This window comes from Dromiciops gliroides, chromosome 2 (genome assembly GCF_019393635.1).
Source record: "Dromiciops gliroides isolate mDroGli1 chromosome 2, mDroGli1.pri, whole genome shotgun sequence".
NCBI classification, from domain to species: Eukaryota; Metazoa; Chordata; class Mammalia; order Microbiotheria; family Microbiotheriidae; genus Dromiciops; species Dromiciops gliroides.
Genome location: NC_057862.1, coordinates 583,691,334 through 583,717,182, shown reverse-complemented (window position 1 = coordinate 583,717,182; position 25,849 = coordinate 583,691,334). Strand labels below are relative to the sequence as shown.

The 25,849-nt window shown below is 38.8% G+C and overlaps 1 protein-coding gene across 1 annotated transcript in view; it reads right to left on the bottom strand.

Moving 5' to 3' along the window:
• The window catches only part of LOC122740785 (WD repeat containing planar cell polarity effector), a 415,321-nt gene extending 389,578 nt beyond the window's left edge, over nt 1–25,743 (bottom strand). Inside the window, 1 exon segment of the mRNA XM_043983483.1 lies at nt 25,519–25,743. The gene's annotated coding sequence lies outside the window, so the exon portion shown is untranslated.
• Between the last annotated feature and the right edge of the window lie 106 nt (nt 25,744–25,849).

Sequence of the window (25,849 nt, the reverse complement as noted above, 5' to 3'; positions counted from 1 at the left end):
GCCTTCCTTTCATCACTAACCCATCACCTGACCCCGAGCTATCTGCCCCTGTGCCCCTTTTACCACCTGTACTCCCTGTGCTATTTGTCCCCACATCCTATGGGCTTATGAAAGTATGATTGCTGCCCCATTTCCTACTGCCAACTATGGTCTTTCCTAAAGAGTATCCAAAGAACCAGGCATGCCTGCCCCCTTTTCATGATTTCATAAAGTATCAACTCAGTAAGATTAGTCCCTTCTCTCAAGGAGTTCACATTCTAATGTGAGGAAACAACACACATAGGTTTCAGCTACATATACCAAAAGGCCCAGTACAATAAATTTGCTATTGCAAAGCAAGTATGATATAACTATATCCAATTCTGATTTTGAGCCATTTGACAGTGTCAAGGACTTAAGTGAGTGAGAACTCTCTTTTCTGAGTCTTTAGTACCTATGACTGCTGAGAAATCAAGGACTGTATACCCAAAGGGGTCATTGTCAGGGCCAAGTGTCCCTAAAGGTTGCTTCCCTCTATAGTGATCGGAGGGCAGCAGGCTGAAAGCAGGGCTATTTTGGAAGATCTTGGGCTTAACTAACCATTGATTTACAGTTGGTTGGTAATTGATGCTAGTAATAGTGGAGATGTTGGGCCCCTTCTCCACAGAGGTTATTTTCCATCCAAATCTCCTTTGTAACCTTGGGTCTGGTTTGACCCTGTTGAATTCTTACTTACAAGGAGAAATTGCCTTTAAGTTGAGGTTAGAGGGAGAAAGGACTAAGAAAGAACCCCCCAAAATATTGGTTAATAATAATTATTTCTCACAATGGATAAAGGTTTGATAAAAGGGTTGGTTGGAAATAGAACTGGTTGCCTAGGGTGAGGAGGGTGCTGCTACTACTGGGACTTTTAGGCACAGGACTCTTATCTTCACTGAGGTCTAAGGAGAGGTGGTAGTTTAATCCATGTGACACATTCTGGCTCTTCTCTCCCTTGGGATATTTGACAGAGAAAGGAGAAGGGAGTAGAAGAGGAATTCAGAGGAGCAGAGGGAATAGTGTAAAGTGAAAAATCAGACAGAAAATAGTCACAGTGAATAAAATACTTTAAATGGAAAGAATAATAAAAACATCTAAATTGAATTGTAATGACCCAGCTTAGTATTTAAAAAGTGTAAGAATGCATCTTTCTTCTCTGTAAAAGTGTGTGTGGGGGGGGTAGATGTGGATTAATACATATACTATTAAATTTGAATGATGTGTTGGTTAGTTTTGCTGAACTGCCTTTCTCCCTCCTCTGCCTCCCTTTTTAAAATTTGTTGCCTCTCTGATTAGGAGAGGGATTTGTACTTCTTAATTATTTCTTTTTAAAAATATTCATTTGTCAGAATTTGAGCAAAATATTAAATGACAGTAATAGTCATGTTACTTCAAAATAACATTCTACTCTCTTAAAAAATTGTTTTCTTTTGGGTAGGTGGAAGGAAGGTTAGAAGGAATCATCTGATTTGATTTTACCTTACCCAAGTAAGCTCAGAGTTCAATGAACCATGATGGTGGGTATATAAGTTATACTATACTATACTCAGTTGTGGTAAGGATATTAAAGTAACCCTCCATCTCATTAATACTGTGGCTTGAGTCCCCAATTAGTCTCTCACTTTTTCTAGTCATAGCTTATTTTTAAATTTTAACTGCCAGTAAGTGAGATATTTTAACAGCATCGAGTTTGCAATTTATATTTTGAAGTGTTTTCATATGAAAATATCTGAAGGAGATTTTAGTATTTTCTGATTCTTCAGCCATGAGGGTTTTGTGGGTAACTTGTGGGTCAAATAATCCTGTTCATGCATTTTTTATTGGCTAATTACAGAGTCATTACAGCAGTTCTACAAAAGTCCTCTAGATAGTGTTACATCCTCTGTACAAGCTAGACAAAGAGGAGAAATACTTGTAGCTAGTGCCTTCCCTGGCACATTTAATTCAATGAGATTTTTGTGGTAGATAACATTTCATTTTAAACATTTGAGGCTAGTTTCTTCTCTCTTCAAGCCCTCACTGCTTTTTTCCCATGAGCCATTTTCTCTCAGCAGTTATACTTTCTTGTATTTGAAACATATAAACAAATATGTGATCATAGTTTTTGTCTGGAGAATATTCAAGGCTAGGGAAGCCACAGCTCATGTCGCCTGAATTTTGGGACCCCATGACCTATGGGCCATCTCTCCTGGGATGTCCCATAGACATCTCAAACTCAACATGTTCAAAACAGAATTATGTTTCCCCAAAAAGACCTTTTCCTAACTTTCCCATTTCTATCAAAGGCAACACCATCCTTTCAACTTCAACATCATCATAAACTTTTCACTCTCCTATAACTTCCCTTGCCCAATCCCTGTCCTTATCTCTCCTCCCTCCCCAACATCTTTCTCATGCATTCCCTTCTCTCCACTTTCACAGTTATCAGCCTCATTCAGGCATTCATCATGGACCATCTGAATTATTGCAACAGCCTCCTCATTGGTTTCCCTGCCTCTCTCTCTGATTTTCAATCCATCTTGAACAAAGCTGCCACATGATATTTCTTTTTTTCTTAATAGTATTTTATTCTTTCCAGTTACATGTAAGCATAATTTTTATCATTCATTTTTATGAGATTTTGAGTTCCAAATTTCCCCCCCCCCTTCTCTCCAAGACAGCAAGCAATCTGATATAGGTTATAAATGTACAATCACATTAAACATATTCCACATTAGTCATGTTGTGAAAGAAGAATCAGAACAAAAGAGAAAAACCTCAAGAAAGAAAGAAAGAAAGAAAGAAAGAAAGAAAGAAAGAAAGAAAGAAAGAAAGAAAGAAAGAAAGAAAGAAAGAAAGAAAAAAAAACAAGTAAAAATAGTATGGCTCAATCTTCATTCAGATTCCACAGTTCTTTTTCTGGATGTGGAGAGCATTTCCCATCATGAGTGCTTTGGAAATGTCTTGGATCACTGTATTGCTGAGAAAAGCAAAGTCTATCACAGCTGATCCCAAAATGATATTTCTAAAGCACAGATCGGATTGTGTAGCTTTTCCCTACTCAAAAAGCTCTAGAATAAATTAGAAAATCCTTGGTTCAGAATGTAAAGTCCTTCGCAATCTGGGTTCAGCCTCCCTTTCCAAACTTCTCATACACCACTCCAGGCAAACTGGCCTGCAACCTTGCTATTCTTCATACATGACACCTGGTTTGTATGGCCTATGTTTGGTCTCCATGCTTTGTATGGCCTGTATCCCTTGTTCCTGGATTGTACTCTCCTCACTTCCTCATCTTTTAGAATCTCAATCTTACTTCAAAGCTCAGTGCCAGCATCTTCTACATGAGGTACTGACCAAGCTTCCCTGTTGCCAGCCCCACTCCTTGTATTTACTTTGTACATATTTTGTATTGATTTATACGTGTGCTTCTTGTTTCCCCCCTGAAGAATATAACCTCCTTACAGTCACGGACCATTTCATTTTTGTCTCTGTATCCTTAGCTCTTATCATAATGCCCGTACAGGTTAGGTTGTTAATATATGTTTGGCGATTGGTTGATTCCTTATTATCCCAGGGAGCTTGTATTCTTAAGAGGAAAAAATAAATAAATAAGGTTAACTCAGTGGTACAGTGGATAGAGCTTTAAAGTTGGAGTCAATTTAAACCTGGTCTCAGAAACGTCTAGCTGCGTGACCCTGAGTAGGTCACTTAACCTCCATCTGCCTCAGTTTCCTCAACTGTAAAACAGATATAATAACAGCATCTACCTCACAGGATTGTTATGATGAAATGAGATATTTATAAAAATGCTTTGCAAATCTTAAGGCGCTATATGAATTCTAGCTATTATTATAATGATATGAATTTAATGTTCTTTATCTTCTACCATGTATATAAAAATGCTCATTTTATTTGGTATTTAAGTGCAGATTCCTTTAAAGGAATAAAGATTTTCATATTTTCCACAGAAATAGATATATGTGAAAAATAGTTTGATTATGAATAAGAAACCATTTTGAGAATAATAAAAGCAAACTGCTCAAAAGTTATAGGAGCATTAGTTTACATATAGCTAGGTCCTGATTAGTGTGAATAAAGAATCCCTTGAGATAGTCAAATTATTTGAATTTACACTGTATATTCTCAGTTACCATGTTTTACAGAATAACTTCAAATAGTGCAAATTTGAATAGATGTGAGCAGATAGACACACTCACATTTTGCAAATGCCTAGTTTTATTTGTCCCTGCCTTCACGTACTTCAGATGTTTGAACCATCTTTATCCAACAGGAATGATACTGAACCTTCATTCTTCTTCTAAACCTGTATGTATTTATGCTCCAGAACCCTAATCTGCCAGCCAATTACTTTAAAAAATTGCCTCACATCCCACATTAGATGTTTGGGAGATTCACCTGTCTGTTGATTTTAGATATATGCATAAAAATGTGTTTCAGTTCTATGGGACAGGCCTAACCCATGCCATCTAATGAATATAAAAATTTAGTCATGATACACAAGGGAAATGAAAAAAGGAGTTCTCTAGTGAACAGCTCACATAACCAGTCCAGGTTAGATGAATCGGACAGTAGGGGATACTCCTGCTTTTTGTGGAAGGCTGTCCTCACACATCTCACCCAGAGTCCAATCCAGTAAATGGTAATAAAGTATTATTGAAGATAAGTTTGAGAATTGAAGTCTCATTCAGAGCTTTGCCTGTGGGCACCATCATGAGAAGGGTATAAAAAGTGGGATGCTGAATCAGACACACTAGGTTTGTACTCAAAAATCTAATTTAAGTCCCAGCTGCCATACCTAATTTAGGTATGACCTTAGTCAAGTCAGTTTACCTCTGAATCTATGTCCTCATCTGGTAAAATAAGAACAAGATCTGTACTATTTACTACACCATCATCCCATCACATCTGGGCCTTCTCTCCTAGACTATCTCCAATTTATTCTGTACGTATTTCGTTTGTACAAAGTTGTTTACATGTTGTCTCCTCCATTAGACTGTAAGCTCAAACAGACAATTCTTTAAATTTTGTTTTGTCTTTGTATCCCTAGAATTTAGCAGTGTCTCTCATATAATAGGTACTTAATAAAAGCTTTTTGTTTTGTTTTGTTTTTTGGCAGGGCAGTGAGGGTTAAGTGATTTGCCCAAGGTCACACAGCTAGTAAGTATCGAGTGTCTGAGGCCGGATTTGAACTCAGGTCCTCCTCACTGCAGGGCTAGTGCTTTATCCACTGCACCACATAGCTGCCCCCAATAAAAGATTTTTTTACTTGAATTATTCCTATGTTACCCAAGACCTATAATAAAATGGGGTATTCCCAGGGTAGTTCTGAAACTAACAGCTTCTCTGGCTGGGTTCCCACTACTACTTTTCTTGGGTAATTTTCTGTCATTGGCCTGGGTATTTAAAAAAAAAAAATGGGTGTTTCCTTCAAAAGAAGATTCATGACCTTTATATTCTTTGGCAGTATCCCTCCCCCAACCAGGTCTGTTGTTATACAATACAACAATACACCCTCAAACCCCCAACTCTGAAGCAGGTAGATGGTGCAGTGGATAGAATACTGGGCCTGGAGTCAGGAGACCTGAGTTCAAATCCAGCTTCAAATTCTTACTAGCTGTACAACCTCACAAGTCAATTAACTTCTACAAGTATAAATTTCCTCAGATGTAAAAGAGGGGTATTACTAGAACTTACCTCCCCCAATTGTAAGGATCAAATGAGATAATATTAGTAAAGCAATTTACACATTGCTGGGCACTTAGTAGCCACTTAATAAATGCTTATTTCCTTCCTTCTTTGGGAGTGGCATTACTGAGGACATGGGAAAGGGGGTAGTATTGTATCTATCTTGTAGTTCAATTCACTTCCATCCCTACACCCAAGTTAAACTTTCTCTTAGTTCCCTATGTCTTGAAGAAATAGGATTCTGTTTTCTGAGTACTTCAAAGGCCACCCTTTTGGCCTCAGATTAAAACTATTTTCTTTTCAATCCCCATAACCCTTGTCTCAGTCAGTTGTCTATGAGCTTTGTTCACAGAAATTCCCTTTCTCATTTTCCTTCTGTTGAAATCCTAGTTTTGTCCTCGTAACCAAGGTTAATCCCAGTGCAACAATATGCTTAATCAGGGAAGATTCGTGTCCCAGACTTTTCCCATATTTCCTTCCTGCCCTTAAACCCTTTACTTTATCCCATAATCAAAAGTTATCTGTGTTGTATCATTCTCATAGGGTCCTAATCTCACCTAAGTGACAATGGGTAGCAGTAATCATTATTCTAGATGACATATTAGCATGGATTTTTCTTACCCCTCTCAGGCAATACGCGCACACACACACACACACACACACACACACACACACATACATATATACATATACATACATACATATATATATATATATTTAATTCTTCAGGTAAAATGATTTTTATTAAGTGGCCTCATATATATTATATAGGTAGGTGGCTGGGTATATTGATATTTCTACTCTTGGAAAGAGCTAATAGAATATAGAAAAATGTCATTGCAACTTCACTATTGAGCTTGGATCCCCAGGTGGTACTTGAATTCACTGCAAAAATTATTTTTTGCTTAAGCAAAAATCAACAGGACATTAAACCATTATGACATCTTTGGAGATATACTTCAAAAATTCTTCCTGGCTCAGCATTATTTAGGTAATCTTCAACTCAAATTGCAGGAAATATTTGAAATGCCATTCTAACAATTTCCAACAGAGAATATTAAAGAAGCATTAAGTTTCAAATACCTGGAGCAGAATGTTAGCTAATGACACTCTGGGCATTTTAAAGCTCAAAGGATTATAGGACATTATAGTATATTATTGAGTCTGTCTTTAATTTGATAGGCAACCTTTTTAAAAAATTGGTATGTTTCTAGGGGAAAACATTCATGAGTGTTTTCTTAAAGTACAGAACAACTCAATTTAAAGTTCTTCATGTAACACTTGCAATAATCCAATTCTCCACATCATTAAACTTTATACTGTTTTTCTTTTAATTAAAACTTTTCCAAGCAGATTTTTAGGGAAGTTTCTATTTGGTTAGAAACTGAGCAGCATGCTCAGAAACATCTGTGGTTTAGACTGACTTCATTATAATTATATTTTCAAGTTCGATTATAAATCACATTACATGGGGCAGCTAGGTGGCACAGTGGATAGAGCACTGGCCTTGGAGTCAAGAGGACCTGAGTTCAAATCTTGCCTCAGACACTTGACATACTTACTAGCTGTGTGACTCTGGGCAAGGCACTTAACCCCAACTGTCTCACCAAAAAATAAAATAAATCACATTACAAAATGACATCCACTTGAACAATGTGAAAACCACTGAAACAAATAACACTGGCCGACCATACAAATTTGTTCTTTCTTCATCTGAAATCAAAGATTATCCTGAAAATGATAAGTAAAGCAATTTGACCCACATTAAGAAAGTGATAGAAAACTCATGACACGATTACTCCAAAAAACATACAAATAACACCACAGGAAAATGCCCGGAGCAGCAAAACTCACAGAAGAATGTGCTGAAATCATCTTCTAACCAAGAACAGCTTGGAAGGTCAGAGGGAGGGAGCTGCTGTGCTGATACAGGAGTCGAGCCCAACCCCACAGTCACCCTGACATAGATCCAGTCCCAGAAAGGCCTCACCAGAGAAGGAGACCCCCCAGAGCCTCTGAATCAGCTGAAGCGCCAGTGTCATCTGGAACTAAGCTCACAGTCTGGTGAGAGGGCTGAGCCCTGGGCAGGAGGGAAACTACAGGGGTCTATGCTGGTGCTGAGGCAAAACTTGGATTTTTCACCCCTGCTGGGAACCAGGAGGTAGGCTTGAGAAGCAGTGGGCCAGGTGGGGGAGGGGCACAGGCTCGTTGGAGCTAACAACCACAACACACAAAGCTGGTTGATTAGCAAGTTGGTCTGGGGTCATCTAGGACCAGGAAACAGGCCAGGCAAGGGAAGAACCTGATTCTCCCTAAATCATACCACCTGGGACTTCTTAAGCTTGGGATACTGCAGCCTGGAAACAGTGCCCCACTTTAAGGAGCTAAAAGTCTAGTAAAAGAAAGGCAAGATGAGCAGACAGAGAAAGGTGAAGACCATAGAAAGTTTCTTCAGTAACAAGGAAAACCAAAGCGCACCCTCAGAGGAAGATGTCAACATCAGGGCCCCTATATCTAAAGTTTCCAAGAAAAATATGAATTGGTCTCAGGCCATAGAGGTGCTCAAAAAGGGCTTTGAAGATAAAGTTAGAGAGGTAGAGGAAAAAATGGAAAGAGAAATGAGGGTGATACAGGAAAGACATGAGAAAAACGTCAACAGCTTGAAAAGTCAAATTTGCCAAATGGAAAAGGAGGTACAAAAGCTCTCTGATGAAAATAATTGCCTAAGAATTAGAATTGAACAAATGGAAGCCAGTGACTTTATGAGAAACCAAGACACAATAAAGCAAATCCAAATGAATAAAAAAATAGGGGGCAATGTGAAATATCTTCTGGGAAAAACTGCTGACTTGGAAAATAGGTCCAGGAGAGAGAATCTGAAAATTATTGGTCTACCTGAAAACCATGATCAAGGAAAGAGCTGACATTTATTCTCAGGGAAAATTGCCCTGAAATTCTAGAAGCAGAAACTAAAATAGAAATTGAAAGAATCCACCGATCACCTCCAGAAAGAGATCCCAAAAGGAAAACTCCTAGGAATGTTATAGCCAAATTCCAGAGCTCTCAGGTCAAGAAGAAAATATTGCAAGTTGCCAAAAAGAAAGAATTCAAGTACTGTGGAGCCCCAGTCAGGATAGCACAAGATCTAGTAGCTTCTACATTAAAGGACCGGAGGGCATGGAATATGATATTCCAGAGGGCAAAGGAAATGGGATTACAACCAAGAATCACCTACCCAGCAAAACTCAGCATAAACTTTCAATGGAAAAAAATGGGACTTTAATGAAAAAGAAGACTTTCAGATATTTGTGATGAAAAGACCTGAACTAAATGACAAATTTAACTTTCAAATACAAGACCCTAGAAAACCATAAAAAATTGGAGCTGGGGACATACCTGGGGTCATACAGTGGGTGACTGTCTTGTGTCTGAGGCCAGGTTTTGGCTGGGATCCCCCTGGGTCCAGGGGTGATGCTTTGTCCACTGTGTCACCTAGCTAGGTGATGATATCTTTAGGGTTAAATTGAGGGATGAAGGGAATGCACTGGGGGAGTGGGAAGGGCAGAGGTAAAATCCTACATGAAAGAAACAGGAAAAGGCTTATGGAGTGGGGGAAGAGACGAGAGTGAAGCAGGGCAGTAAATTAATTTTACACTCATCAGAAAAAGGCTCAAAGACCTTAAACTCATCAGAGCTGCCTCAGGGAGGGACTAACACACAAGCCCAACGGCATGGAATAATCTATTTAATCTGGGCAGTAAATGAGCCTAACACTCATCAGAATTGGCTCAAAGACCTCAATCTCATTAGAATTGGCTCAAGGAGGGGATAATGTACACACTCAATTAAATGGAGTAATCTCTCTAAGCCAGCAGGAAAGTAGGAGGGGAAGGGGATAAAGAGAGAGGGGCAAAAGAAGGAAGGGCAGAGTGGGGGAGGGGACAGACAGAAGCAAATCCCTTTTGAAGAGGGATAGGATGAAAGAAGATGGATAATAGAATAAATATCATGGGGAAGGGAATAGGATGGAAGGGAAACAGTTAACAATAGTAATCATGAAAAAGAGAAAAGGGGGGAAAATTGTACAAAAAATATTTATAGCAACTCTTGGTGGAGGCTAAGAATTGAGAATCAAGGGAATATCCATCAATTGAGGAATGATGGAAAAAGCTGTGCTTTATGATTGTAGTGGAATGGTCTTGTGCTACAGAAAATGACAAACAGGATGATCCCCGAAAAACCTGGAAAGGCTAATGAACATCGATGTATAGTGAAGTGCAAAGCTTGGACGACATTGTGCATAGTGACAGCCGTATTGTTCAATGAGCAATTGTGAATGACTTAACTACTCTCAGCAATGCAATGATCCAAGACAATCCCAAGGAACTAATGAGGAAGCTTACTATGCACCCCTATAGAAAGAACTGATAAAAAGAACACTTGTGGATTATGTGTATATATATATATATATATATATATATATATATATATATATATATATATATATATATATGACCTAGTTGCAATCTTGTTGGAGGGGGAAGGAAAGGGAGGGAAGGAGAAAAATTTGCAACTCTAAATCTTATGAAAATGAATGTTGAAAACTACCCTTACATGTAACTGGAAAAAATAAAAGTTTGTTGCTAAAAAAAAAAAAAGAAAGAAAGAAAAAAAGAAAGTGATAACACTATGAATCTCCCAAAGCACTTTGAAAAAGGAAGTCATAAGAAGAGATTAGATAAAGATATGATTCTATTGGCTTCACAAACGTCTTTAAAATAAAACAGATAGGATTCTCACTACCATGGCAGTATTCACTCTGATTTATAGTTTCTTCTTTTTAGTACTAGACTTTAAAATCTACTTTTTCAGTTGGCCAAATAAAGAAAAATTATGTGCCTAAACCAGGATTGGATGCAGTTATTCAATCCAGACATTTAGTCTATCCAGGCATTTTGGGTCATTTGGGACAACCCATGACCCAGATTTCACTGTGTTGCCCATCACCTCTTACGCATTTATTCACTGTTTTGTGCTGTGAACAAAGACAACAGGGTATAATGTCTGTATATACATATTTGGACGTATATGGAGAGAGAGAATATCAGAAATGTTCTTTTTTTTTTTTAGCGGTAAAACTTACACTGCAATCTCTGGAAATATTTTGTACCTAAGAGTAGAAATTGCCTGTCCATTTATGTACTAGAAAAGGTTCCTTATTAGTAACTCACATGTACTGATTACTTACTGTATTAAGATAAATTGCCTTTAAGTTTATGATATTCAAATAAAATGGGCATGCACATAGCACTTTAAGGTTTACACAGATTTTACATACTCTTGGAGCTTATGTCCATCTGAAGTAATTGATATCAAGCAGGGTCTAGAGTATAACTTGTGGGTTCTACTAAAAACTTTTGAGCCAATTCTTGATTTTGGGTTGGGTCTAGCTAATGAAGAACGAAAGAACAGTAATCTTTTTTTTTTTTTTTTGGTGAGGCAATGAAGGTTAAGTGATTTGCCCAGAGTCACAAAGCTAGTAAGTATCAAGTGTCTGAACTCAGGTCCTCCTGAATCCAGGGCCAGTACTTTATCCACTGTTCTACCTAGCTGCCCCAAAAGAACAGTAATCTTGATAAGCACCTATTCACTTTTTACTATCACTGGGTCTGGAAAAGTGGGAACTCAGCCCTAGGCCCTATTCAGAGGCTGAATTTAGAAGTGTCCTTGCCCCTAAAGTCTTCTGCCACCTGTGATATATCTACTCTGTTCTGCCATCTGAAAACAAACAAGCAAGCAAACAAACAACTAAAACTAAAACATCTCAGTCCTCCTTAAATCACTGAGCACCCAGAAACCAAGCTTTCCTTTCTCAGGAATCAACCAGGATCAGGCCCATCATGTTTGAAATGACTTCTGCGTGTGTGTTATCCCCAGACATATTGAGAAAAGGCAAAGGGACTAGAGTTGAACATAAGTTTAGTCAGGATCTCAGGGACCAAATCAATAAGTAACTTATTGACCCAAGTGTCCATCCTGACCTCTCCTGTTGCTTATATCCCCAGGATTCTGGTGGTTAAAAAGAAAACAAGCTGCCTCTGCTGACCCAGCACAGAGGTTGGTTTCTGCCAACAAAGGACCCTGGAAGATGAGAGGCCCAACTAAATAGTATTTACCTTTCCCTATGGCTAACAAACCCTAACCCTCCTCCCCATGCCCTGTGATTCTAAGACAAGGCAAAAACATGTTACTACTTCCTGCTATCTTAAAGGTCTATGCAGGTGACTTCTGCCCTCCAGTTCCTGTTCTCCTCAGCCCTACCCTTCCATTGTGCCCTCTAGAAATCCCATTCTCTTATTAACAAACTCCCCTTTATCCCAGAATTTTTCCTTTCACATTCTGCTGACACTCATAAAAAACCTGATTCTCTCTAAAACCAGTACAGAGCATGCCTTTTTTCATATTCTCCAATTATATTGACTGGGTCTGGAGAAAAAATAGGCATACTTCTTGCTCTTCAATACCATCACACAACACCATCTCTCCATTTGAAGTTCACTATTTCTGTCCAGATCTCCATTGTTATAATCTACAAGAATCCAGAGAACTTCCCCTCCTTTCTCAAAGAGTTCAGGCTCAGTCTAGCAACCCCAAATTTTGCCCTCCCACCTCCCTTTCATTTACTTCTTTGTATCCATGTTCTTTCCCAAGCAAAATGTCACTTCTTTGAGGACCAATTCTTCTTTGTCTGTAGTAAGTCCTAGCCCATTGTAGGTGCTTAATGTTTTGCTGAATTGAGTTAAGTATACTCTATTTGTCGGAAATGCAAATTTACATATCCTAAAGATAAAGAGGCCTGAGATAGGGGACTGGTAGTTTACCATTTATTTCTGCTGGAAGAATTCTTGCCAAAGTCTAGAGTAACTTCCTCTTTAAGGGGAAATCTAAAGTCTACTGATCACCTTTGCTAAAGTCTCTGTTTATTTTTCTTTTTATCTAACCTGGTTCAAGAGGCTAGTTGCTCTATGTTGGGGAAAACCCTGTTTCGATCTAAAAAGCATGGAGTTTGGAGTCAGAAGACCTGGGATAAAATCCCCACTTTGCCACTTCTTTGTGTCCCGGGAAAGTTACTTCACTTGTCTGGGCCTCATTTTTTCCTCATTTGCAAAGGGAGGAGGCTGGATCCTATGATCTCTAAGGCCCCTTCATTATAAATATATAACAACAGCATATTCTCCTGAAAGGAGTCTTTAAATATTCCATTACCGGGGTCAAAGAGAAAGTGGCCATGATTACTCACAGGTCAGGCAGGCTGAGAAGCCCAATCACCCCCTGGGCCACGCTGTAGCACGAACAATGTATCCTGGAAGAAGCACTACATTTTAAGAAGGAGTTAAAAGCCAAGAAATAGTAAGCCAGGATGAGTAGGCAGAGAAAGCAGAAGACCACTGAAAACTTCTTTGGGGGAAAGGTAGATCACAATACAACCTCAGAAGAAGAAGATAATAACAGGGTCAAAGCTCCAACATCCAAAGCTTCCAAGAAAAATATGAACTGGTCTCAGGCTATGGAAGCTCTCAAAAGGGACTTTGAAGAGAAAGTAAGAGAGATAGAAAGAAGATTTAGAGAAAGAGAGGAAAGAATGGAAAGAGAAATGAGAGCGATGCAGGAGAGTCATGAAAAAAAAGTTAACAGTTGGAAAAGCCAAATGGAAAAGGAGATTAAAAAGCTGTCTAATGAAAATAATTGCCTAAGAATTAGGATTGAACAAATGGGAGCAAGTGACCTTATGAGAAACCAAGATACAGTAAAGCAAATCCAACTGAATGAAAAAATAGAGGGTAATGTGAAATATCTCCTTGGAAAAACAGCTGACCTGGAAAATAGATCCAGGAGAGATCATTTGAAAATCATTGGACTACCTGAAAACCATGACCAAAACAAGAGCTTAGACACCATCCTCCAAGAGATTGTAAGGGAAAATTGCCCTGATAGTCTAGAAGCAGAAGCTAAAATAGAAATTGAAGGAATTCACTGATCACCTCCTGAAAGAGATCCCAAAAGGAAAACCTCCAAATATATTATAGGCAAATTCCAGAACTCCCAGGTCAAGAAGAAAATATTGCAAGCAGCTAAAAAAAAAAGGAATTCAAATACTGTGGAGCTCTAATAAGGATAAAAGAAGATCTGGCAGCTTCTACATCAAAGGACCAGAGGGCATGGAATATGATATTCCAGAGGGCAAAGGAACTAGTACTACAGCCAAAAATCACGTAACCAGCAAAACTAATCATAATCTTTCAGAGGCAAAAATGGAATTTCAATGAGAAAGAGGACTTTCAGGCATTTGCTATGAAAAGACCTGAACAGAATAGAAAATTTGACCTTCAAATACAAGACCCTGGAGAAACATAAAAAGGTAAACAGAAAAAAAGACTTCTTAAGGGATATTAAAAGATCAAACTGTTTATATTCTTACATGGGAAGATAATACTTTGAACTCATAAGAACTATCTCAGTAAGGAATTCGGAGAGAACACAGGTCTGAACTGAATATGAAGGGAAGATATCTGTAAAGCAATTATGTTTTGTTCTTTATGGGGCATACAGGGTGGGGTGTCTTATGTCTGGGGCCAGATTTGGGCTTGGGGCCTCCTGGGTCCAGGGCTGGTGCATTGTCCACTGTGCCACCTAACAAACCCATGATGACATCTTTAAAATAGGGTTGAGCAAATAGATCATGGAAAAGGGAAAAGGACCCACATGTACAAAAATATTTATAGCTGCTCTTTATGTGGTGGCAAGAAACTGGAAGTTGAGGGGATGCCCATCAATTGGGGAATGGCTGGACAAGTTGTGGTATATGAATGTAATGGAATACTATTGTGCTGTAAGAAACGATGAGCAGGAGGAGTTCAGAGAAACCTAGAGGGTCTTGCGTGGGTTGATGATGAGTGAGATGAGCAGAACCAGAAGAACATTGTACACAGTATCATCAACATTGAGTGTTGATCTACTGGGATAGACTATATTCTTCTCACCAATGCAATGGTACAGAAGAGTTCCAGGGGACTCATGATGGAAGAGGATCTCCAAATCCAGGAAAAAAAAAAGAACTGTGGAGTATAGATGCTGATTGAACCATACTATTTCTTTTGTTTTTGGTGCTGTTGTTTTTCTATTTTGAGGTTTTTCGTCATTGCTCTGATTTTTCTCTTATAATATGACTAATGCAGAAATATGTTTAATGTTATTAATGTGTGTGTGTGTATATATATATATATATATATATATATATATATATATATATATAACCTATATCAGATTACCTGCTGTCTAGGGGAGGGGGGAGGGAGGGGAGGGAGGCAGAAAAGATCTGAAATTGGAAAGCTTGTATAAACAAAAGCTGACAACTATCTTTACACGTAACAGGAAAAAAATACTTTATTAAAAACAAACAAACAAAAAACATTGTGTGTTGATCTACTGTGATGGACTATATTCTTCTCACCAATGCAATGGTACAGAAGAGTTCTAGGGGACTCATGATGGAGGAGGATCTCCAAATCCAGGGGAAAAAAAAAAAAGAACTGTGGAGTATAGATGCTGATTGAACCATACTATTTCTTTTGTTTTTGGTGCTGTTGTTTTTCTATTTTGAGGTTTTTCCTCATTGCTCTGATTTTTCTCTTATAACATGACTAATGCAGAAATATGTTTAATGTGTTATATATATAGAAAACCTATATCAGATTACCTGCTATCTAGGGGAGGGGGGAGGGAGGGGAGGTTGGGAGAAAAATCTGAAATTGGAAAGCTTGTATTAACAAAAGTTGAGAACTATCTTTACATGTAACTGGAAAAAAATAAAATACTTTATTATCAAAAAAAAATAGGGTTGAGGTTGGGGGCAGCTAGGTAGAGCAGTGGATAAAGCACTGGCCCTGGATTCAGGAGGACCTGAGTTCAAACCCAGACTCAGACACTTGACACTTACTAGCTGTGTGACCCTGGGCAACTCACTTAACCCTCATTGCCCTGCCAAAAAAAAAAAAATTGGGTTGAGGTATAGGAGGAATAGACTGGGAGAGGGGGAAGAGGAGAGATTGTTTGGGGAGAGGTAGTTCACATGAAGGAAACAAGAAAAAATCTTATGTAGAGGAGGGGAAAAGAGGGGAGGAATTGGGGAGTGAGTGAACCTGAATATCATCAGAATTGGCTCAAAGAAGGACTAACATACATACTCAAGTAGGTATAGTAATATATTTTTGCACTGAGGGAGAGGAAGGAGATAGGGGCGGGGGGAGAGGGGAAGGAGGGAAGGGCAGATTGGGGGAGAGAGCAGTAAAAAGCAAATCACTTTCCAGGAAGGTGAAGATGTTCTGCATTACTGCACAAGTATGACATACTGAATTGCTTGATTTCATAGGGAGAGTTGAAGAGGGAGGGAGGGAGGGAGGGAGGGAGAAAGAAAATTAAGAACACAGAATTAGCTCAAAGACCTTAATCTCATCAGAGTGGGATCATGGAGGAAATAACATTCACACCCAATTGGGAGGAGTAATCTATTTAACCCTACAGGAAAGTAGGAGGGGAAGAGGATAAGGAAGGAAGGGTGAAAAAAAGGGAGTGCAGAGCAGGGGAGGGGACAATTAGAAGTAAAACACTTTTGAGGAGGAATAGGTTAAAAGAAGATAAAAAATAGAGTAAATTTCATGGGAAGGGAATAGGATGGAGGGAAATAGTTATGATTGATTATAATGGCAAAACATATGGTACCTACCTTGCTGGGCTATTATGAAGAAAATTCTCTGTCAAGTTTAAGGTACTATATACAGGTTATGATGAACAGGATACTATCAGAAAAACCTGGAAAGACCTACATGAACTGAAGCAGAGTGAAGTATACTGTATACAAAATAACAGGAATAGTGTAAGATGATGTGCTGGGAAGCATGTGGTTATTTTCAGCGAGGCAATGATCCAATATAATCCTGAAGGATTTATGAAAATGGCAACCCATCTACAGAGAAAGAACTGATAGTATCTGAAAAACAGATGGAAACACATTTTTTTTCCATTTTTTTTCCTCCTCTTTGACAATTCCTCAATCTGAAGTTTGGGGGTTTTTTGACTGTTTTCTCCCACAACCTAGCTAATGTGGGGATGTTTTCCATGACTACTCATGTATAACTTATTTTGAAATGCTTGAATTCTAGTGGGTGGGGAGTGGGAATGGAGGAGGAAGAGAAGTTGGAACACAAAGTTTTTATAAAATTGATATTAAAATCTGTTTTTACATCTTTTTGAAAAAAGTTAAATTCTATTCAATTACAAAAAAATAATAATAATCCATTACCCTTTTCCTCTTGATTGACCAAAGGATCTTCCCAATTAATTAAATTTTGATTGGTCTACTAACCTTATGATCTTTCCATTCTTTGTATAGCAGGTCTTAACTTTTATCTAGTTTTAACTTAATAAGGAAAAAAACATAAAATTTTTTTGGGGGGAGGGGGTGAGGCAATTGAGGTTCAATGACTTGCCCAGGGTCACACAGCTAGTAATTGTCAAGTGTCCGAGGCCGGACATGCCCCATAAAATGTTTTAAAATATAAGATTACAGGGCGCAGCTAGGTGGCGCAGTAGATAAAGCACCTGCCCTGGATTCAGGAGAGGACCCGAGTTCAAATCCGGCCTCGGACACTTGACAATTACTAGCTGTGTGACCCTGGGCAAGTCACTTAACCCTCATTGCCCTGCCCCTCCCCAAATCAAGATTAGTGTTATTCCTTTCTTCGTTGAGAATGCATTATTATAAAGGGAATAATACATTTGAAAACTGATGTATTTTATTTGAGCATATATTTCAAGGGTATTTTGCTGTTGTTCTTGTTTTGGTTTTTTGAAATTCAGTTATCCAGGTCCATAATTCAATCAATTTTAATAGATCAAATCTTACCAGTATGGGTACTCTCTTCCTTGGTAGAGACTGCAACCAGTTCACAGCTGCTCAATTTATTCAATTTTTGTTCACGCCCTTCTGTAAATCTCAAGAGAATCTACCTAATATGCTAATGACCTTCCTCTAGGTTTTAAAAACATTTTTAAAGGTAATAATGAAGCCTTTGGGTTGCCCCAATAGATGAATAACTGATTGCCCTTTCCAATAAAATGTCTTGGATAATAACATTTATACCACTTCTTCATGATTTTTAGTAATCTACTGTATTCTATTAACATTCACTATGTGTCTCTCCATTACCTTTTGGACCAATATTGATTTTTTGGAGATTAGGGTGTTTGTTCCATGGCTCCATACCAGTATTTTTAAAGGCTTCTATGATAGAGCCATTGTCTCCCAGGGTTGCCACCTTTTGCCACATTGATTGAGCTCATTTTCCCTGAAAGGCAAGACAAATCTCTCCCCTGGATTTCATTGATTCAGGGTGCTAAGCCTCAAGCCGGACCTTCCTCACATCTTACTGGTGGCCTCTGGATATACTGACATGGTTTCCTGGTCACCCACATGGAATCATGTCCTTCAGACTTAACAGATGTGCCAAGGTCAAATGAGTCACCACAACCAGACAGATTCCCTTAAAGAAGTGAATGGGATCTGAGTCCACCCTAAACTAATTGCTGCAATAACCTCATTAAATATTTTCTCTATGCTATGGCTAAGAAAATTTCCTTTTGCTAACTCCTAAATAAACTATGTGTCTTTCATTTCATCCTAATGTGGAATGTAAATTAAGTAAACGAACAAGGGACTGGCCTAAGTCAGACCCATCCAAAACTGCTTAACATTCATAAAATTAGCCGGGCCCTCGGTTCTGCTCAACAATCCTTTTATTCTATGTGGGGGTGCAGGATGATGGGGGAAAGTGGAGATCGGGTGAAGGGATGTTTAACATAGAGAAAAGAAGTATTGGGGGCTACTTAATAGCCGCCCTTCAGTATTTGAAGTTATGTCATGTGGAAGAGAAATTAAAACTTTTCTGTTTGGCTTTAGAGGACAGAACTAGGTACCATCAATGGACGCTGTAGGGAACCAGATTGGGCTTCATATGAGAAAATAATTTCCCAGAATGGAATGGGATGCTTCCCAAGGTACTGAGTTGCCTCTCATGGAAGGTCTTAATAAAAAAGTAGAACAACCACTTGTCAAGATGCTAGAGAGGAGACTCCTGTTTGGTATGGGTCAGACAGGATGGTCATGAGATCCCTTCCAACCAGGGAGTCTGATTTTTCCCTCTTCATTTTCCATGACTATTCAAAGTCTTTTCTTTCCTCTTGACTCATGCCCTGCTCTCCACCCTCCACTTACAACAAATGATTTAACTTCTATCTTACTGATACTGAGACCATTTGAAGTGAACTCCATCAACTACAATCCTCAAATTATTCAGCACTACCATGCACTCTCTCTTCCTTCCTTTTTGCTCAAAGAAAACTAAGCAGCCCTATTCCTTACTGAGGATAATACCCTCTAACTAGAAATTCTTTCCCTTCCCTTCTTTAATCTCATTCTAGCCAGTACCCTAAATCACTTTCTTTACATCTGTTCCTTCCTATTTGCTTACACCCATTCTCATGCCTCCCAATTTGTTTAAAAAGAAAAAAAAACCCAAATTCCCATGAACCAACTAATCAATTAATTTTCCTTCCCATTTTTCTCATATATTTCACTGTTAAATTTCATGGAAAAGTGTAAATTCAGAGGACTGATGGTAGATCATGCTTTCTGTTGCTCTGTAGTGAGGCAGTACAGTAAAGGTATAAAATGAGATTTCCATTTTCAGACACAGATAATTTGTTGATTTGATTTGACTGTCTTCATTTGTTTCAAGGGAGGACTGTACTGGGGTGGAAGAAGTAACTGGGAAGTGATAGAAATATAAACAAAAGAGCATCAATGAAAACATTTAAAAAGAAAGAAAAGTATCAATAACTTTTGATGTCTCCACTTTCTCACTACTCACTCTCCACAACTACCTGCAATCTGCCTTCCATACCACCACCCCCCTTAAATTTCTGCTGGAAACTTCTCTTCAAGGTCTCTGGTGATCTAATTCAAAGCTTCTTAAACTGTGAGTCACGACCCCATATGGGGTCACATAATTGAATGTGGGGGTCATGAAAAATTTGGCAAACAGTATGTATGCCTATTTTATATATCTTTACACCCACAGTCATGTAAGAATTTATCTGGCAAAAAGAGGTCATAAATGGAAAAAGTTTAAGAAGCCCTGATCTAAATGATAATTCTAATATCCTTTTGTTCAATCCTGCAGCTTGTGAAGAAAAACAACTCTGAAAGGCTTTGATCAATGCAATGATTAACTACAATTTCAGAGGACAAATGATGAAGCATGCTACCCATCTCAGGAAAGAAAGGAAGGATAAATACCAAATGCTTAAAAATATAACAAAACTCTCCTCACAAATATTATAGTGCCTGATAAGAGAGAGAATCTTATAGAATACCAAAGGAACATAGAGCAAGAAGAAATTCTGAAAGACTTCAAAAGATAAATGAAATCTGGGAGAAAATATATTAGGAAAGAATATGTCACATTGCATAGCTGCCTATGAAGAAATTTTTAAAATGAAATTAGCAAAATGGGGGAATATTAATCCACTGTAAAGAGTTTCTTCAAAGAAGTAAGAGGTTAGCATATTTGGATACAAACATACTAAAGTGTCAGAAAATCTGGCAGATGATAAGCAAAAGAAGATTAAAAGCCCACATGATCTTTATGAAAGCCAGAGCTACTGGCCTCAAACACAAGATGCACAAGGAAAATCCAAGGATCATAGGTTTCCCAGAAGAACATGACGTCAAAAAATTTGAACGTCATAATGCACGAAATAGCACAAGAAAACAAAGCCAATCAAAAGAATTAACAGACTGCCCCCCCAAAAAAGAGAATGGGACTAAGTTTCAACTTCAAAGACACATAGTGGTTAAATTTAACAACTCCAATGACAAACAATAAATTCTGAAAGTGGACAGTAGGAGGACCTTGAAATATAAAAGGAAGAAAATTTCAGGAACATGATTATTTTATAATCATAAAACTGCAGAAGGGAATAGAATACTATATCCTGAAAAGCAAAGCAGCTCAAGCTACAACCCAAAATGACACCCTGCAAAGCGGAGCAGATGAACCAGGATGTTCAAAAAAAGAAAGGTATTTGAGGCATTCCTGGAAGGAAAAAAAAAAAAACAAAAAACAGACATGAGCACCATATTCAACTTGTAAATGCCACAAACCGCAAAACCATAAGAAACATAAATAAGTACAATTACCAAAGAAAGAATAAGTAATGAAATAAAACTATTCCGTGTTTAAAAGTTTTTTTTAAAGGATGATCAAGAGATTTAAAAAAGATAAGACAATAAAGATATAAATGGAATTTAAAGAAATAAATTAAATAGGAGAAGGGGGGCAGCTAGGTAGTGCAGTGGATAAAGGACCAGCTCTGGATTCAAGAGGACCTGAGTTCAAATCCAACTTCAGACACTTGACACTAGCTGTGTGACCCTGGGCAAGTCACTTAACCCTCATTGCCCCACAAAAAAAACCCAACAAAAACAATGAATATGGTGCTCAAGTCTGTTTTTTTTTCTTTTCCTTCCAAGAAAATTATAAATATAACCAACAGAAGGAAGGCACTAGAATTAAAAAAGATCAGGAAAGGCTTCTCCTTAAAGATGAAATTTTATTTGGGACTTGAAGGAAGCCAGGAGGCAGAGAGAAGAGAGAATATTCTAGGATTGGGAAAAATGCCTAGAGTCTAGAGATAAAGAGTCTAGTTGAGGAATAGCAAGGAGACTAAAATAACTGGATCTTGGAATGTTGGTGGGTAAGTGGGGAGTAAGGTATAAGAAGATTGTAAAGATGGGGAGGGTACAGGTTATGAGTAGCTTTGTATACCAAAAAGAGGGTTTTATATTTGATCCTAAGGGTGATGAGGAGCCATTGGAGTTTATAGAGTATGGAGGATAACATGATCATATCTGCACTTTAGGAAGATTAATTTGACCAAATAGTTTTGATGACTACCACTTTATACTAAAGCTTCAGATTTGGTACAGCTAGCCCACCTTCCTGTGAATTTTTTTTTCAATAGTTCCCTTGATATTCTTGACTTTTTGTTCTTCCAGATGAATTTTGTTATTATTTTTTCTAGCTCTATAAGATAATTTTTAGGTAGTCTGATTGGTATGGCACTGAATAAGTAAATTAATTTAGGTAGAATTGTCATTTTTATATTAGCTCGGCCAATCCATGAACAATTGATATTTTTCCAACTATTTAGATCTGATTTGATTTGCATGAAAAGTGTTATATAATTGTGTTCATATAGTTTCTGGGTTTGTCTTGGCAAGTAGACTCCCAAGTATTTTATATTATCTACCATTACTTTAAATGGAATTTCTCTTTCTATCTCTTGCTGCTGGACTTTATTGGTCATGTATAGAAATGTTGATGATTTATATGGATTTATTTTATATCCTGCAACTTTGCTAAAGTTGTTAATTGTTTCAAGTAGTTTTTCAGTTGATTCTCTAGGATTCTCTAAGTATACCATCATATCATCTGTAAAGAGTGAAAGTGTTGTTTCCTCCTTGCCTATTCTAATTCCTTTAATTCCTTTTTCTTCTCTGATTGCAAAAGCTAACATTTCTAGTACAATATTAAATAATAGAGGTGATAATGGACATCCCTGTTTCACCCTTGATCTTATTGGGAATGCCTCTAACTTATCCCCATTACATATAGTTTTAGGTAGATACTGCTTATTATTTTAAGGAAAGCTCCACCTATTCCTATGCTCTCTGGCATTTTTATTAAGAATGAGTGCTATATTTTGTCAAAAGCTTTCTCTGCATCTATTGAGATAATCATATGATTTTGGTTAGTTTTCTTATTGATGTGGTTGATTATGTTGATAGTTTTCCTAATGTTGAACCAGCCCTGCATTCCTGGTATAAATCCCACCTGGTCATAGTGTATTATCCTGGTGATCACTTGCTGTAAAAGAGATCTTTAGTACACTCTGAAGGGAGCAGTTTCAGTTGAATGATGAGGCTGGAAACCAGACTGTAGAAAGTTAAGAGAGGAAAAGAAGTAGAAACACCTCTTGTACATAGCCTCCTCAAGAAGTATACTCACAAAAGGAAGAAGAGATATAGGAAAAGTTAATGAGGATGGATCAGGTTTTTGAAGATGGGGAGACACAGGCATGTAACTAGGCAGTAGGCAAGCAGCCAGTACACTGGAAGAGATTGAAGATGAGTAAGAGAGTTGGGATAATAAAAGGGGAAATCTACTGGAGAAAAGACGGAATGGGATCACTTGTGCATGTGGCCATGTAGAAGGATTTCCACTGGCAAGAAGGACTACCTCTTCATGTGAAACAGAAGTAAAGGAGATAGTAGAAGGCATCTGAATGATGTGAGAGGAGAAAGAGGGGAGAGAAGAATGGCTTCAAATTTTCAGTGAAATATGAAGCAACATAAAAAAACAAACAAAAAAAAACGGGGGGCAGCTAGGTGGCGCAGTGGATAGAGCACCGGCCCTGGATTCAGGAGTACAGGAGTTCAAATCCGGCCTCAGACCCTTGACACTTACTAGCTGTGTGACCCTGGGCAAGTCACTTAACCCCCATTGCCCCGCAAAAAAAAACAAACAAAAAAACCGAAATATGAAGCAACATTCTCAGTTGGGAGGGTGGGAAGAGGGGCAACCAAGGCCAGTTTGAGGAGCAATAAAAAGATTTGGAAGAGCTCTTGTGATGAGTGGGAGAGCCAGTTAATTAAGGAATTGTAGAAAGATTGCCTTGTAGCAAGTCACAGTTGAAGGCACCACCCAGTAGATGGAGGAAGGGGAAGTAGAGGAATGAGGGAAATAGGTGATATAATCTTATCAAATTCGTATGTGAGAAGCAGGAGAAAAAGAGAGGTGACATAAGTGAAAGATATAAAGTAGGCAAATGAGAGGGAAGGGTCACAACCAGATGGAAAGGAGTTCTGCCTTCGATCATTTATTTTTAAGTCTTTATGGGGAAAACCAAGTTAATCAATATTTTTAGCATCAAAATATAACTTCATAAGTGTCTGAGAATTTTAGTTGATTATCGTCTATTACCTATTTAACACTACATATTAACTTAATGGGCATGCAAGAAACAGGAGGTGGAATTGTGTGTCGATAACCTAAAAAGTCACCAAATTACCTAGATAGTAAAATGGGAAATACCATCAAAATAAAAGTAAATCATTATGAAGACAACAGTTACTGGGGTAAAAATTTTTTAAATTATATAAAATGAGAAACAGAATGCTAAATATCACATACCAAGCAAACATTTTATGAGTGCTAAGAAAATGTACAGATACTTATGAGTTTAAATTGGGCTTAAATCCCCTGTTTGTTTAAATATCACTTACAAATACTTCCCATTACAATAAACTCAATGCTTTCATTAGTAGGTGAGAAAATAAGTAATTTTCTTTTTCATATGATACAAAAAAAATCAGTATTAAAGGGGGAGAAATCTGTAGTTGCCATTTTTAGTTTCTCTTCCAACTGAAATTGGAAAATCAGAAGTTACATAAATGTTTTAGATGATGCTAGCATTTTGTTCAGTTTGCCATATACCGACTAAGATTATTTCAGAGTACTCCAATTCTTCTCCAAGGACTCTCATGAAAGAAGTTTACGTAGTGCAGCTATCTTCTTGAGAAACATCACTTCTAAATAACTACTTTTTTTAGGTTATGATTAGCTAAGACTGTCCGAATTAACTAACTTTTACTATTTCCTCCCATTCTCTTTTCTGTTTTTTTGTTTTTTTGGTGAGGCATTTGGGGTTAAGTGACTTGCCCAGGGTCACACAGCTAGTAAGTGTCCTGTCTGAGGCCGGATTTGAACTCAGGCACTCCTGATTCCAGGGCCGGTGCTCTATCCACTGCGCCACCTAGCTGCCCCTCCATTCTCTTTTCGAGAAGAGGATGTCTCTCTTGGTTCCTTCTCCTGAGGAGAATCAAGAAAGCCCTCCTTTTCTTCTCGAGAAGAGGATGAGGGTAAGTCCAATTCGTCCTCAGACGAACCAGGCTGACAAGAAGGGTAAAGTCGATGGTGGAAGCTAGAGTGGACTGAGGCACACGTGAGGTGACGTGGAGGTGGGTGGGAATGTTGGGAGGATAACTATTAGGACGAGATCGAATTTCAAAGATTCCCCCTCTTCGTGGCCAGTTGGGCTGAGAAATGGGGATGTGCAGGGCTCTGGAGAAGGCAGCAAAATTAATCAAACAGTATTTATTAAAATCGCCAAAAGCTCCCTTTCCCTCAGGGAGTTTGCAATCTCTGCGCTGGGCCAACCCCATCCAGGCAGAAACGGGGAGGAAAAACACCAACCCCACGGAGAAGCTGATAAAAAGTCAGAGGTAGCCCACGAGGAGGGTCCTCGCACTTGCTTACCTGTCCCAGGAGTTGAGGGAGGTGCTGGGGCCCCGTTTCCCTGGACTTGCCTCAGAGAACCAGCTCCCGCACACTTCCTCCCCTCCTCCCCGACACTAATCAGTTACAGGGAGCTGCACCCCCAAGGAGAGCCCCCCTGCTTCCAGCCGGGAAGAGGCGAAGGGCTCTGAAGGCGAAGGGCTTTTAGAGTCTCCTCCAATCACAGAGCCGGAAAGGGCGCAGGGGACGGTGACGTAGCTGCCACTTCCCGCTGGTACCTAGAATCCAAGGAGCTCTCCCGCCGCCCCGTCGCTTAGCAACCAGACAAGCCTGAACCTACCCCCACCCCACTCGTTGACGTCCGGCCAACTCAAATGTTTGACCGCTTGGCACCGAATGATGAGTTTCCGGGTTGAGTACGGTTGGCGCAGCGGAAGCCCACACATAACCTCCAGGGAAAAAAGTGTCCTAAACGATTCGCAGGGGACAGTGTCTCCAAGGGAGCTGTCACTCCCTCCCCTTCCTACCTACCCCCCTTCCTTCCCGCCAATTGCTGAGCGCCATCAAAGCGTCCTCCAAGTATTTCGTCTCAATCCATCCGCTTGCCGGCTCCCTCCAATCAAGGAGACCCACAGGCGGGGACTATTTGGCTCTGAAATGAACAGCGCAGG